This window comes from Camellia sinensis, chromosome 1 (assembly GCF_055761805.1).
Source record: "Camellia sinensis isolate YWXY chromosome 1, ASM5576180v1, whole genome shotgun sequence".
Classification (NCBI taxonomy): domain Eukaryota; kingdom Viridiplantae; phylum Streptophyta; class Magnoliopsida; order Ericales; family Theaceae; genus Camellia; species Camellia sinensis.
In genome coordinates, this window is record NC_138961.1 from 108341531 (window position 1) to 108355378 (window position 13848).

At 38.0% G+C, this 13848-nt stretch overlaps 1 pseudogene across 1 annotated transcript in view; it reads right to left on the reverse strand.

Moving 5' to 3' along the window:
• Positions 1-13848, reverse strand: part of LOC145789350 (ABC transporter C family member 1-like) — a 132600-nt pseudogene that overhangs the window by 75786 nt on the left and 42966 nt on the right. The window contains exons 3-6 of the transcript XR_014337009.1: positions 11500-11880; positions 9148-9300; positions 8775-8814; positions 8357-8519 (exon numbers count right to left, since the gene is read on the reverse strand). The product of XR_014337009.1 is annotated as an ABC transporter C family member 1-like (transcript). The remainder of the gene's footprint in view (positions 1-8356; positions 8520-8774; positions 8815-9147; positions 9301-11499; positions 11881-13848) is intronic.

Here is a 13848-nt window from a genome sequence, read left to right on the forward strand (position 1 = left end):
CCTGCATTCGACAAGCAGGAGCACCGTTCCGGTTCAATTGCGAGAAGGAATGGTTGGAAGTGAGGACAGAGAAGAGCATCGATGAGATACAGAATCGGAGGTTCGGAACCGGAGGAAGAAATCGGCGGCCCTGTAGGGCCGCTGTGCTTCAGAAGAAACCCCGGCTTGTGGAAGCCATGTATTGTTGTGAGTTGAACACGCCGACTGAATATTTGGGTCCTATGTATGCAGTGCTTGCTCGGAGGAGGGCTCGAGTTTTGAAGGAAGAAATGCAGGAAGGGTCTCCATTATTCACTGTGCATGCCTATGTGCCTGTTGCTGAGAGCTTTGGATTTGCAGATGAGCTGAGGAGATGGACTTCTGGGGCTTCAAGTGCTCCACTTGTTCTTAGTCATTGGGAAGCACTTGCTGAAGATCCTTTCTTTGTACCAAAGACAGAAGAAGAGATTGAAGAATTGGGAGATGGTTCTAGTGTTCCACCTAATACAGCAAGGAAACTCATTGATGCTGTGAGACGGCGAGGATGACGACGAAGTCCGACTCGACGGCTACGGCCTCCGGGGGTTGCGCCGCCGCAGTGGCTGAGGAAGAGGAAGATGAAGATGAGCTGACGCCGCCGAGGTATGGAGGTTTTGCTCTGGCGAGGTATGTGTAAAAAAAAAAAAAAAAAAAATCTTAGCGGACTAGGTTGAGGTCCGGCGGGCGGCTAAGGTGAGATTGCCGCCCGCCGGGGAAGCGAAAATACCAGGTTCTAAACCTGCTCTGATACCATGTAAAATAAACTGATGTATATTATTGATTGAAATTGATTGATTTGTTCTGTTACAATGGATTGATTATATAGATGTAGGTTAGGTGGTGGTAGGTGAGGAGTAGGTGAGTGTAGTAGGTGAGTGTGTGAGTAGGTGATGGTAAGTGTGTGGTAGGTGATGGTAAATTCTAACATATGTCCTTTGTTCCTTTAGTCTTTTATTATAAATGTGTAAGAGGGGAGAACCCTAATATTATCAGTGTGCTAATAAACTCAGCCGTTCTCTCTTTTTCTTCTTCCTTTCATTATTTTCTTTCTCTTATGCGAATATAACATGGTATTGGAGCATTCTTAGAAATCCATTGAGTACGCAAGGAGTCATCACCATCTGGTAAGGGAAGAGACCAAATAATGTAGCCAGTCAAATGGCGAGCAACAATAGCAAGACTACAGGAGCGTGACCAAATCAGATAGTTGGAACCATCCAGTTTGACGGGACTGATTTAAAGAGAGGGACTATTGTTAAGAGTAATAACATGACAGCGCACCCTCATCACTAACTGTATCCTTAGTCTCACCCTCAACCATTGAAAATTAAGTCCCACAACAAAAAAACAAACACCAGCCTAGGAACCAGCAAAAAACAAACAGAGGCAAATCCATAAACTTAACTTAGGAACAATAGGTTACCTCTAGAGAAAAACAGAGCCGAAACATGGGTTGGAGAAGTAGAAACTGTCAAAAATTGAGAGAAATCTTGCTAAAACTGAGAAAAATCGACAGAAATAAAGCTGAGCCTTGCCAAATCATCAAAAAGACTCCCAACCCTTTGCTCCCAAGGTAGAGAGGGGGGAAGGAAAAATTTGGGAAAAAAAATAGCCCCAACAAGGACTTCCGAAAAATCAATCAGTTTTTCCAAAAAATAAACAAAAATTGGAAAAACCCTCAAACAATCATCAAAAAAATTAAAATAAAATTCGAGGGTGAAAACCCATCAAATTTCAACCATAGAGGATTTTTTATTTTTTTTTTTGTTAGTATGGATGTCACTTTCCGTGAATCTGAGTCCTTTACTTCTCCTCTGCAATCTCCTCATGGGGAGAGTGTTATGGATGAGATTGCGGATGAGGAGATGGCATATCAGCATGAGTTATCATTTTTTCTTCCTAGTAAGCGGGTTGTTATTTGTGGTGAGGGAGAGCCTAATAGTCTTGATGTGGAGCCTGACATTGATGGTCGTTTGGACAAGGTTGATCTTAAAACTTATTCTTGGCGTTTGAAAGAACAAACTTCTCTTGTGCCACCAGACCAATCATCGTCCCTCATGTCGGTTCCAGATCCTGTTTCGACTGATTCTACAAATAATGCACCTCAGTCTATTAATGATTTGAGTCTTCCTACTGCTCTTAGAAAGGGGGTTAGGGCTTGTACTCAACACCCCATTTCTAAATTTGTGTCATATGATTCATTTTCCTCTACATATCGTGCTTTTGTCTCGTCTCTGTCTTTTATGTGTATACCCCAAGGTTGGAAAGAAACTATCAATGATCCTAAGTGGAAAGTAGCTATGGTAGAAAAGATGTAAGCTCTAAGCAAGACTAACACTCGGGAGTTGGTTCTTCTTCCTAGTGGAAAAAAGCCTGTAGGGTGTAAGTGGATGTTCACCATTAAGTAGAAAACAGATGGAACAATTGAACGGTACAAAGCACGACTAGTGGCCAAGGGATTTACTCAGACATATGGCATTGATTATCAAGAAACCTTTGCTCATGTAGCAAAGATGAACTCCATTCGAGCTATTCTCTCATGTGCGGCTAATTTGGGATGGCCTTTACAACAGTTAGATGTGGAGAATTCATTTCTCCATGATGATTTAAAGGAGGCTTATATGGATGTACCACCAGGATTCTCATCTCAGTCTACAGTTGGGAAAGTTTGTAGGTTGAAAAAGGCTTTATATGGTTTGAAACAGTCTCCTCGAGCTTGGTTTGACAGATTCTTGAAGGCTATGTTGAGATTTGGGTATAAGCAAAGCAATGCAGACCACACAATGTTTGTCGAATGCAATGCAAATAAGGCAACTATGCTTATAGTATATGTGGATGACATAGTTGTGACAGGCAATGATGAAAAGGAAGTGACACATCTTAAGATGCTGTTGGCTAAGGAATTTGAGATACCTTGGTTTGTTGAGGTACGTTCTTGGGATTGAAATTTCCAGATTTGACAAAGGCATCTTTATTTCTCAAAGGAAGTATATCCCAGACCTTCTTAGGGAAACTGGCATGTTAGGCTGTAGACCTACTGATTCGCCAATGGAGGCTAATCACTATCTTTGTAGTAGTGTTAGTGATCTTGTGGAGAAGTAAAGGTACCACAAACTTGTGGGAAGTGTGACAACCCCATCACTTATTATGCTTTTAATCCTTTAATTTTGAATGTGCTTATGTGTTTAGTGTGAAATTGAATGCTAATTATTGTTTAAAATGATTGTTAGATTCATATCTGTTAGCCATAGGAATATCTGTTATGATTTCTGTTATAACCTGAAATTGAAGGCGTTAATGGCATTAGAAACCAAAACTGATTAGTTTAATGTGAATGGCATAGCTTTTAGAGCCTACTGGGAAGTTTGATGAAAATTTCATTCAGATTAAATTAATTAAAATTGAGTGGGATTAATTAACCTTAAGCATGCTTAATTAGTCTAAGTTAATTAAGTCTATATAAATATATATATGTTGAGAAGGTTATTAAGCTCATTTTTACACTCAAAAATTCTGAAATTACATTCTAGAGAGCGAGTGAGAGCAAGTTAGAGAGAGAGAAGCAAGAAAACTTGGAGAATTGAAGGTTTGTGAAGAGGAGTGCAAGATTTTGCTAGAATTGGTACAATTGAAGACTCTAGGTATGTGATTAATCCTTAATTTATGAATTGAAGTCATCAATATGTGTAATTAAGAAGATAATGAACTAAAATACAAGAAATGAGCTAACAATGATGAATTTGAAGCTAATTCATACATGCATGCATAGAAGAGTGTAGAATCATCATTTTGATCATGAGTTTTATTACCTATGTTAAGTTTAGAAATTGAATTCTACATGCATCCATGAATTATGTTGTTTGGAACTCAATTTCATGTTTTGAAGTTTTGGAAAAGAATTTGAAGTCAATTGAGCCTTGCATGGTGAATTCGTGAAATTTTGAACATAAGGTTAGAAGTGGGTTTTGTATTCATGTTTTTGAAGGAGTTCATGTGTTTTAGAACATGTCATGCAAAGGTTTTTGGCATTGAACTTGTGTGTTGAAATTCAAACTGTGTTTTGGAAATTCCAGAATTCGACTGCATCGCTCAAGCGAACAAGTTGTCACTCAAGCGTTCATCTCATGCATCTAATAGTTTTGCAAACATTTACAGTTGGCTCGAGCGACCGCCTTTTATTTTGCACTTTGGCTTGAGTGATCATCGAGCCTAGATTCGAACCATCCAGTACTTCTGCAGCCCATGTGGTCCGCTCGAGCGACCAATGTTGCGCTCGAGCAAAGTGCCCTGTTTCAGCATATTTTGAAAAGTTATACTCTCTTCATAATTCCATTCTCATCCCTTTCTGCCTTAGGCATGTATTGAACATCCTAAATGAATTAACGAGTTAGAACGAGACTTAGAAGAATTGAATAAGTTAATGATCGCTTCGATAATATGATTCAATGTGTGTATGTGCTTATGAGAATTGTAGGTTCATCTACGAGGACGTGTCAGAACCAAATTCTTGTGAGTACTATCTTAGTAAAGATATTTTTATATATCTTATTTTCTAAATGATACCAACGTAGTAAGATTTTGTGCTATGAATGAGCCTTCTATCTGTCTAATTCATAAAAGATTTGTAAATGTGATTGACAGGCATGAAAGCATATGATGGACCTAAGGTTCTGTACAATTGAAATGGGCCAAAGGTCGTTCTGAATATCTGAAAAAGAAGGACCTAAAGTCGTTCCGATTATTTGATTTTTCTGAATATCTGTTATGTGTTAACCCAATGGTCATTATACAGATAATTGATTAGACCCAAGGTCGTTGTACCCAAGGTCGTTTCGACAAGTATGATATGTTCTGTTCTATATCTCTGTTTATGTTGGATCCGAGGTCGTTCTGTCATGTATTGAACCCAAGGTCGTTCTGCTATGATACGAATTTAATATGTGAATGATTTTATTTAAGTATTAGAACTCATTCATATAACCTCTTTACTCTGATGTTATTCACTGGGCTTTCACTCACTCTGTCATATATATGTATGTACGTGAGCAGCGGGATGTCCAGCCCTAGTGAATCTGTGAAGTTTACTCTAATTTTTGTGGAGTTAGCCATGGAACACCTCACACATGAGGCTTTTGTTTTAATCTTTGTTTTTGATCTTTTATCTTCTTTTGTTGGTCATGTTTTACCATGTTTGTATATAAGTTTTGGTTTTGTTTGATAATGATGTATGAATGATCATAGACATGTGAGATCTCTATATATGTATGGGTGTGAGTTATTAATGTATAAGAAGTTTTTGTTCATGCCGTTTATGCACAAGCTCATTGGACAAATTTTATAATTCTACTGCCACTTCTGGCCCCATATAATTAAATATGATTTGATTTCACTCTGAGGCCGTAGGTAATCTCATGATTACTGGCCGGTTATGATCCAAACCTCTAGGGGTGGGTTCGGGTCGTGATAGGAAGGCTTGTATATCTATCTCACAATCAATTTATGCATGATCCTCATGCACCTCATTTGGATGCAATGTATTGCATTTTGAGATATCTTAAATCTGCTCCTGGAAAAGGGATTTTATTCTCCAATCATAGTAACTTGAGATTAGAGGCATTCACAGATACAGATTGGGCTAGTTCTATAGATGATAGGCTATCTACCTCCAGATTACTGTGCATTTGTGGAGGGAAATTTAGGGTTGGTTTGGGATGTTCTAAAAAGTATACTTTTTGTCTTTTTACGAAAAGATGTGCAGAAAAGTAGAGAGGTGATGTGATGAAAAAAAGATAAAAAGATAAAAAGATGGATTATATAGTCTATGCCAAACCAGCCCTTAGTGACATGGCGTAGTAAAAAGCAAGATGTAGTGTCCAGATCTAGAGCAGAGCCAGAATACAGGACTACGGCGCATGGTACATGTGAACTAATGTGGCTTCAATCCTTGTTGAGTGATGTAGGGTTTGTTTGCAGTGAACCCTTGGCACTGTATTATGACAACAAAGCTGCCATTAGTATTGCTCACAATCCTGTTCAGCATGACAGAACAAAGCATATTGAGATCGACAGACATTTCATCAAGGAAAAATTGAATAAGGGTTTAATATGTATGCCTTTTGTGAAATTTGAACACCAATTGGCTGATGTATTTACTAAGAGTCTTAGTAGTAAGGTTTTTCACCCCATTTGCTACAAGTTGGGCATGAGAGATATCTTTGCACCAACTTAAGAGGGAGTGATAAGTATTAGTGTCTAAGGATAGTTACGTCCTTCGTTCATTTAGTCTTTTTTAATAAATATGTGTAAGAGGGGAGAACCCAAATATTATCAATGTGTGTTAATAAACTCGTCATGCGGCACATGAACACACTTTGGTTCCTTCCTATTTTGTATGTCTGCTTTATTTTAGTTTCTGCTTTTTGTTAATTTGTCTAGTTTGATAATGGTTCGGTGTTAGTCTTTCTGGGTAATTTCTGGATTGGCTTAGGTTCTGTTTTCTTTTGGTTCTTGTATAGTGCTTGGTTAGGGCCTGGGGTATGCCCCTTGTCGTGGTGTAAGTTTTTTGTCTTTTATTTTATGACTTATCCACCCAAAAAAAAAGTGTTAATAAACTCAACCATTCTCTTTTTTTCTCATTTATTTTATTCTCGTCTTTCTCTTATGCAAATCTAACAGAATCTTTCTAAAATAATATTAATTTTCAAAAAATAAGTTCAGCTATTTTTTTGTTTAAATGTTAAAGAAAATTAAAGAAAATTTAAACATTCATGTAATGTATCTACGATGTATTACATAATGTATTGTGTATGGTATATTGCATCATGTATCACAAGATATAGGTAGCTCTATTTACATGACAACTTTATCTCCTTATACCCTTTTTCCATTTACACCCCATAAAAAATTCAAAAATCTTCACTTTATCTCTTTATACATCTCATAATTTAAACAAACCATCATCACTGACCTTTCATATCTCTTTAAACCTCCCGCACCTTTCCAAACCCCAACTCACACGCCCACCTCCGATCATGATCTTTGACCATTGTAGCTACTGTCTCAGACCACCGCAGACACAACTTCGCAGCCCTCCTCCACCACAACCTTTCCCCCCCACAACCTTTCTCCACCCCCAGCGACTACCAACTGCAGCCTCTACCCCTTGCAACACTCCCAAGCCCGACAACCACCACATCATTGCCATGCTCACCCTAGTGGCCACTGTGTCGCAGCCATCTCCACCGCACTGACCCCCAACCTCATAGCCCCACACACCTCCCTAAACTCAGATCTAGGGTTTTTAGAAAGGAGGAGAAGAGGATCTAAGGTTTTCAAAGAAGAATAAGATGTCATCGGCCTAATAACCTTGAGGTTATGGGTTCAAGTCTTAGGGCCATTACTTTGTGCATTATGCCAAAGGTTAGGTGTATACTCAATCTTTTCCCTCCCAAACACACATTAATGTGTATTAATTGGGCGTTGTTTTTTAATAAGATGTTGTCAGCGGAGCGGACTACCAGAGCTGAACCAATTGTCTCTATGTAGCTTCATAGTGCCGAACAAATTCCCAATGTTCGAATCTAGCAAATTGAAGCAGAACGAATGGTGTTTGTTTGATTTTTTTGATGCCGAACAGAATGTGTTTGTTCGGAGAGTGACCACTAAACAAGGTGGAGTGGTTCACTATGGAGCCACCAAACAGGTTCGTTAGGGAGGGCGAGAGGGAAGGAGTGGTCCACAAGGTAGGCTGATGGTTATGGGGGAGGGATTGTTGTGGTTTCACAAGCATTGGGAGAGGAGTGGCAGTGGTTCATGACGGTCGCATGGTTGCAGTGGTGGTTCGTAGGGTTGGGGGGGGGGGGGGGGGGGTTGTAGTGGTTCATAAGAGGGATGGCGAGTGCGGAAGAGTGTGTGGCGCTGGTGCAGTTGCGTGCGACAAAGGCAGTTGAGGCGGTGTTTGAGAAATTAGGGTCAATGACTTGTAGGATTGAGTTTTTGGTAATGTTACATAAGGAGAGAATTGTAATTAAAAAAACAAAAAGGAAATGAGGGGTGGAAGGAATTAAATTTGTGGTGTAAATAGAAGTACCCATAAGATACATTTAGCATAAGATGGTAAGATATGTATTGGCTATGTGTATCTCTAAACATATCAAATTGTAAGACACTAACCCTCCAAGACACACATGGATAGCATCTACTAATTTTCTAATTGAAGTCCATTCTCTGTCAAAAAAAAATCATACTGGTAAGATTTCTTTATTATAGAACAAGAACTAGGCCATTTTCAACACTTTGGTATTCTTGGAAAAAACACTATATAATATTTACTACTTACTGGAAAATATGCTGGCATCCCTCTCTGGACAAACATGCTCTCCTCCAAGAAGTGCTTCATACTTCGGTGTCGATAAGAGGGTCATTCCGTATTGGGACGTACCCCGGATAAGGATCCAATTGAGGAATGTAAACAAAAAGAAACACTCCAAAGAGAACCTGCACTAGAACAAAAATTGCATACCAATATCAGAGAGATTTTCTTTAGAGTGACTTAAAAATAAAACCAGAAACTTTAAAATCAAAACCATTTTGGTTTGAAAAATGTTATGCTTCCATACAATGCAGTCATCCTGATTTGGCATCAGCCTTCTGGATTTAAATTTTAGTGTCTAACAAGTATTGGCCAGTTTGTGTCAGCAAGAAATAATGAATCCCATGAGCCTAGAAGGATCAACATAGATACAAAAGCAACAAACCTGAATGAAAAGTGTGATGAGGTACATATGCAGCACAGATCTGCACAAATAAATACAATTATGAGTATGCATAAGCCACTGAAAGTTACAAAAGAGGAATTCCACACCAAAGCCACATGCATCCTAACCAAATAGTTCTTTAATTTTATATGCCAAAGCACAAGGATTGATTTTGTTTCTGATCTGACATTTTGATCAACTTGGGGAAGGAAAGAGTTTGAAAACTTAAGGGAAATGGAAATAAGTTTTGGAAATGCACAAAATACAACAAGTGAGCAATCTAGGAGTAGTTTTTCAATCAGTAAATGAATTTCAAGCACAATACATAGGTACCAACAACAAAGGATTACAAATTTATTAAAAGTATACTGACCCTGTGTAGAATGAGATTGAGCATTGAGCATCCCCCATATGCAGCTCCAAACCGAACATACCACCGGAACTCTCTGATGTAGATTCCAGTTTCTATTCCAAGTATAACCAACATGGAGCACCAAGCAAGAGCCACAATGATCAATGAAACCATCTGTAAGAGATAAGACATTATTTTACAAATAAAGTTGCATTAAACCATCACATCGCCTAAACAATTTATAATCTACATGCCATTAAATATAAAATAAATAAATAAATAAATAAATAAAAACTGGGATAGACATTCCAACTAACATTGCAATTCATTAATGAGAAAATAAATAAAATAAATGATATTAATAACAACAATAAAAAAGGCGACCTAGTGCATGAGACTCTTGCTACAACAAGGTGGGAAGGGTAAGACGTCCACAGCCTTACTCCCATTTCTAAACTATTTCGATGACTCAAACTCACGACACCTTTTAATGCCAAAAGCAAAGTGCAAACCAAATTTTGATGTCATTACATTAGAAAACCTACAAACCAAAACTTAATTTTAAAAGCATGCTAAGCAGTAAAGGAAGTCCTATCAAGCAAACTTCATCTCTAAATAAAAGAACACCCTATTTTGGTACTCATATACTTCAAAAAAATGATTGTAGTTGGAACCATTACATACCCAAGTTGAACACTCAAGAAGCCAAAAAAAAAACAAAGAAAAAGAAACATGTTTCGTCTCGTGTATCCAATGTGATGTGGTACAGGTATGGCATTTTTTTTAAGTACACGTGCTTCATATAGGGGGTACTAATGACAAGCTTTACTGTTGGGCCAAGCAGTCCTTAAAAACAACAACAACAACAACAACAACAACAACAACAACAATAATAATAATAATAATAATAAAGTGTGTCTTATTTCAAAGTTGTGACTTTTACTTTTACTCTTTTTGTCTCTTTGGTAAGTGTGAGAATGAAGTGATCATCTGATCTAAGAATAATTTCTACAGTCAGTTTGTCATTTTGAAATTGAGCACAGAAAATTTGAAAACAGAAGGAAAAAAAGAAAAAGAAAAATGTTCAGCTTATTCATGGTTGCCAAGACATTATAGATCAGCTTTAGTCTCTCTTTACCAAAATAGCAGAAATTAGAAACTAAGGCACCACAATGACCAAAGGCAAATGTCAATCAGTAACAGCCAAGATCCCATATAAGGGAAAAAGAGAAGCATAAAAAAAGGATCATCGATATAAAGTTATCGCAAAATAAATTTAGATATCTAACAACCAATGTCTTTAAATTGTCCCTCTCATTCTAATCATAATAACTCTCCTTCAGCAATAGCATCACACTCCTAAATCCTTATGAGCCTCAACTTCAGTTTATATGTGAAATGAAGCATTCCATCCAATCCTTTAATCCCTAAAAACATCTTTTTGCACAAAAGAAGAGTATGGAATTTTTATAAAAGATAGATGCATGAGATGTACAGTACATAACTGGGAAGAACATGCAATCTATATGCAATGCCATTGGGGGGCAATACCTAATCACGTTTAGAAGATCGTGATAGAAGAAAAGCCAGTAATGGAGTGCCCTTTAATTGAGGTAAATGCAAGACCAAAATGCTATTTAGTGACTCTCTCGTCTCTAAAGATTTAAACCAAGCTATCATATCATATCTTCACAATACTATGTTCTTGTTTCTTGAATGCTTAAGATTAATGCAGATAAACTCAGCCACCACAAATTTTGATACTTCAGAATCAAGATTCCCTGACCCTTCCTCCCACAAACCCCCATTTGGAGCTAGGCATTGCATCAGCCATGTAAAATCATCTTGAGAATGCAAACTATGTCTCAAATGTAAATGTAAATGTCCATGAGGATGGCTAACTGAATCTTACTTGGCGTTGTAATGTTTTGAATTGTAAGCGCGGAAAAAAAATTGAAGGAAGTAACATTGTAAATCATGAACAAGATTTACATGGAGAAAAAGATTTTTTTCCTAGAAGAACTGTATTCACTAGGACTTACTTCACTTTAAAGCCCAAGTTCAGCTTTATTTGCTTTTAGAACCAAATACACATGAATGCTCTTCCATGGCAGATATTTTCATACTAAAAAATTACTCTCGTCTTAGGCAAATGTCTAACTTTGGCTGTCAATTAGCTGCACATTTATGGATGCCTCATAAGCTTGCATGTTGAAACACATAGGAGCCAAGATTACACATTTAACTAGTTAGATGCATTTAAAAGACAAGAAAAGTAACTATAAAATCCAGATCGCATATTATTCAAAGTAAAGGAATGCTAGAATCGAAAGAAAATTGTAAATAGAAACTGCATGATAGTAAACAACGAACCTCGAAGGGAGCAAGACCTGTCTGTCCTTCCAAATTAAACAATGAAATGCCCATAACCAGTCTAAACAAAGGCTCAGCAGCACAATAACCAGCCAAGAGACCCAACACATAATTGTAGTATTTTGATCTGAGTTGGTACCTCTGGTTCGGTAGAAGCACAGGCCCAGAAGAACCAAATGAGATATACAAACCACAACAGAGTCAATGCCACATGGTGTATAAGCACCAAAAGCACTATCTGTCACTGTTGCCCAAATCCCACCTTTAACTGGCTGACAATACCAAACCAGAGGCTCAAATAATTTTAAGTAGTAGAGTATTTTAGGTATTTGATTGGGTGTTCTGTTCATCCAATCCTTCCAGAAATAACTCCCTGCACCTCTGCTCTGCAGTAATAGCAAACCATAAAGTCTTGAAATTAATTAATAAAAAAAGAAGAAGTCATATATATGCATATTAAAAATCAAACTTGTAACTCCACTGGCATAAATTGAACTCTACTTGGAACTAAAACAAACAAACAGGCATTGGTATCCACTTGACCCTCCCTTCTTTTGGTTTCCAAAAAAAGTTAGAAAACAGAAGAGAGTACAAGAGAGTAAAACTCTATTGAAATATTTTCTGTTGTTTTTGGTTTCAGAAAATGGATATACAACAAACATGGAGATACAAACACACTCACTCAAAACAGCAACTGTCCAAAATGGAAATGTTGATCATTTGGGTACTGATATGGGTCTTAAAGCACTCAAAAATTCAAAACCCATGTTTTCTCTACAACCAAACAGAAACATGAAGAACAGTGAGCAAGAGAAAATACCTCTGAAACATTGCAACTTTAAGACTAGTAGATTGTTGTTAGCACCATAAATCTGCAATTTTTATTATTATTTATTATTTATATAATTGCAGGACATGTGGCATTCTCCTACTCATTTGGAGGTTATGAGAAGTTATGAAGGCATGGAGAGTTATGTGGCATTATGGGAATGAAGATGGAAGAGTGGGTAGTTTTAGGTGGTTATTGGGTAGTTATTGCTGGAAGTTTTTTCCTACAAATATTTGTCTATAAATAGCCATTCATGGCTACATTGTAAAGGACCCAGAATTCAAATCAAAGACAATTGATTTCTATTTTTCTTGTCATTTTCCATATCTTAGGAGTAGTTTAATATAGATTTCATTTATTTTCAGCATTTTCTTTTCGAAGCATTTTATGCACTTCCTTTTCGCAGCATTAGGAGTAGAGGTAAGTAATTATTACTTTGATTGTTCACCCAATCGTCTTTCTCCGTCCCTCTTTCTTCTTTTACTTTATCTTTTCTCTACACTTGACAATTTTGAAGTCGTCTTCATTGAGGCAAAAGAACCGTCAACGCAATCGCTTGACAATTGGCTTAAATTTGGCACGCTCACATTTATAACATTTTCCTTCGTAGGAAAAATAAGCCAACAATTTTTAGCACGCCCAGTGGGACGTCAAGTGTAATAAATGAAAAATGAATTGGATTTGTCCATTTCAAATAGCCTAGATGAAATTTATTGGCGTAAACCGGGAGTCCCGTGCTAGTTCCGTAAGTTTTCACAACTTACATCGGTCCCTCCCAGGGTGTTCGACGTGTTCCCCGGGCCTTCTCGTAACTGTTACACGATTTTGGGCCCCAACGGCTTATTGTCGAGCTTAAGTGTGAAAAAAGTGCATTTTTTCATTAAGTTCTCAAACCGAGAGTCCCGTACTAGTTCCGTAAGTCTTCGCAACTTACCTTGGACCCTCCCGAGGTGTTTGGGGCATTTCCCAGTCTTTCTCGTGACTGTTGCACGGTTTTTGCCCCTCCGGTTGTCCTATTTCAAAGCTTAAGTGTGGAAAAAATGTCTCTTTCCAACTTAGTTTTCAAACCGGGAGTCCCGTGCTAGTTCCGTAAGTTTTCACAACTCGCGTTGGTCACTTCTGACGTGTTTGATGTGTTCCCGGCCCTTCTTGCGATTGTTACATGATTTTGGCCCCCCGATGGCCTACTTCCAAGCTTAAGTGTTAGAAAAGTGTATTTTCTGACCTAGTTTTCAAATCGGGAGTCCCGTGCTTGTTCGTTAAGTTTTCACAACTCAGATTGGTCCCTGCTGAGATATTCGAGGTGTTCTCCAGGCCTTCTCGTCACAGTTACACGATTTTGGCCCGCCGAGGACTATTCTCAAGCTTAAGTGTGAAAATAGTACCTTTTCCGACCTAGTTTTCAAACCAGAAGTCCCGCGTCAATTCCGTAAGTTTCCACAACTTACATTGGTTTCTCCCGAGGTGTTGGAAGGGTTCCATGGGCTTTCTCGAGACTGTTACAGGATTTTGGGGGGCCC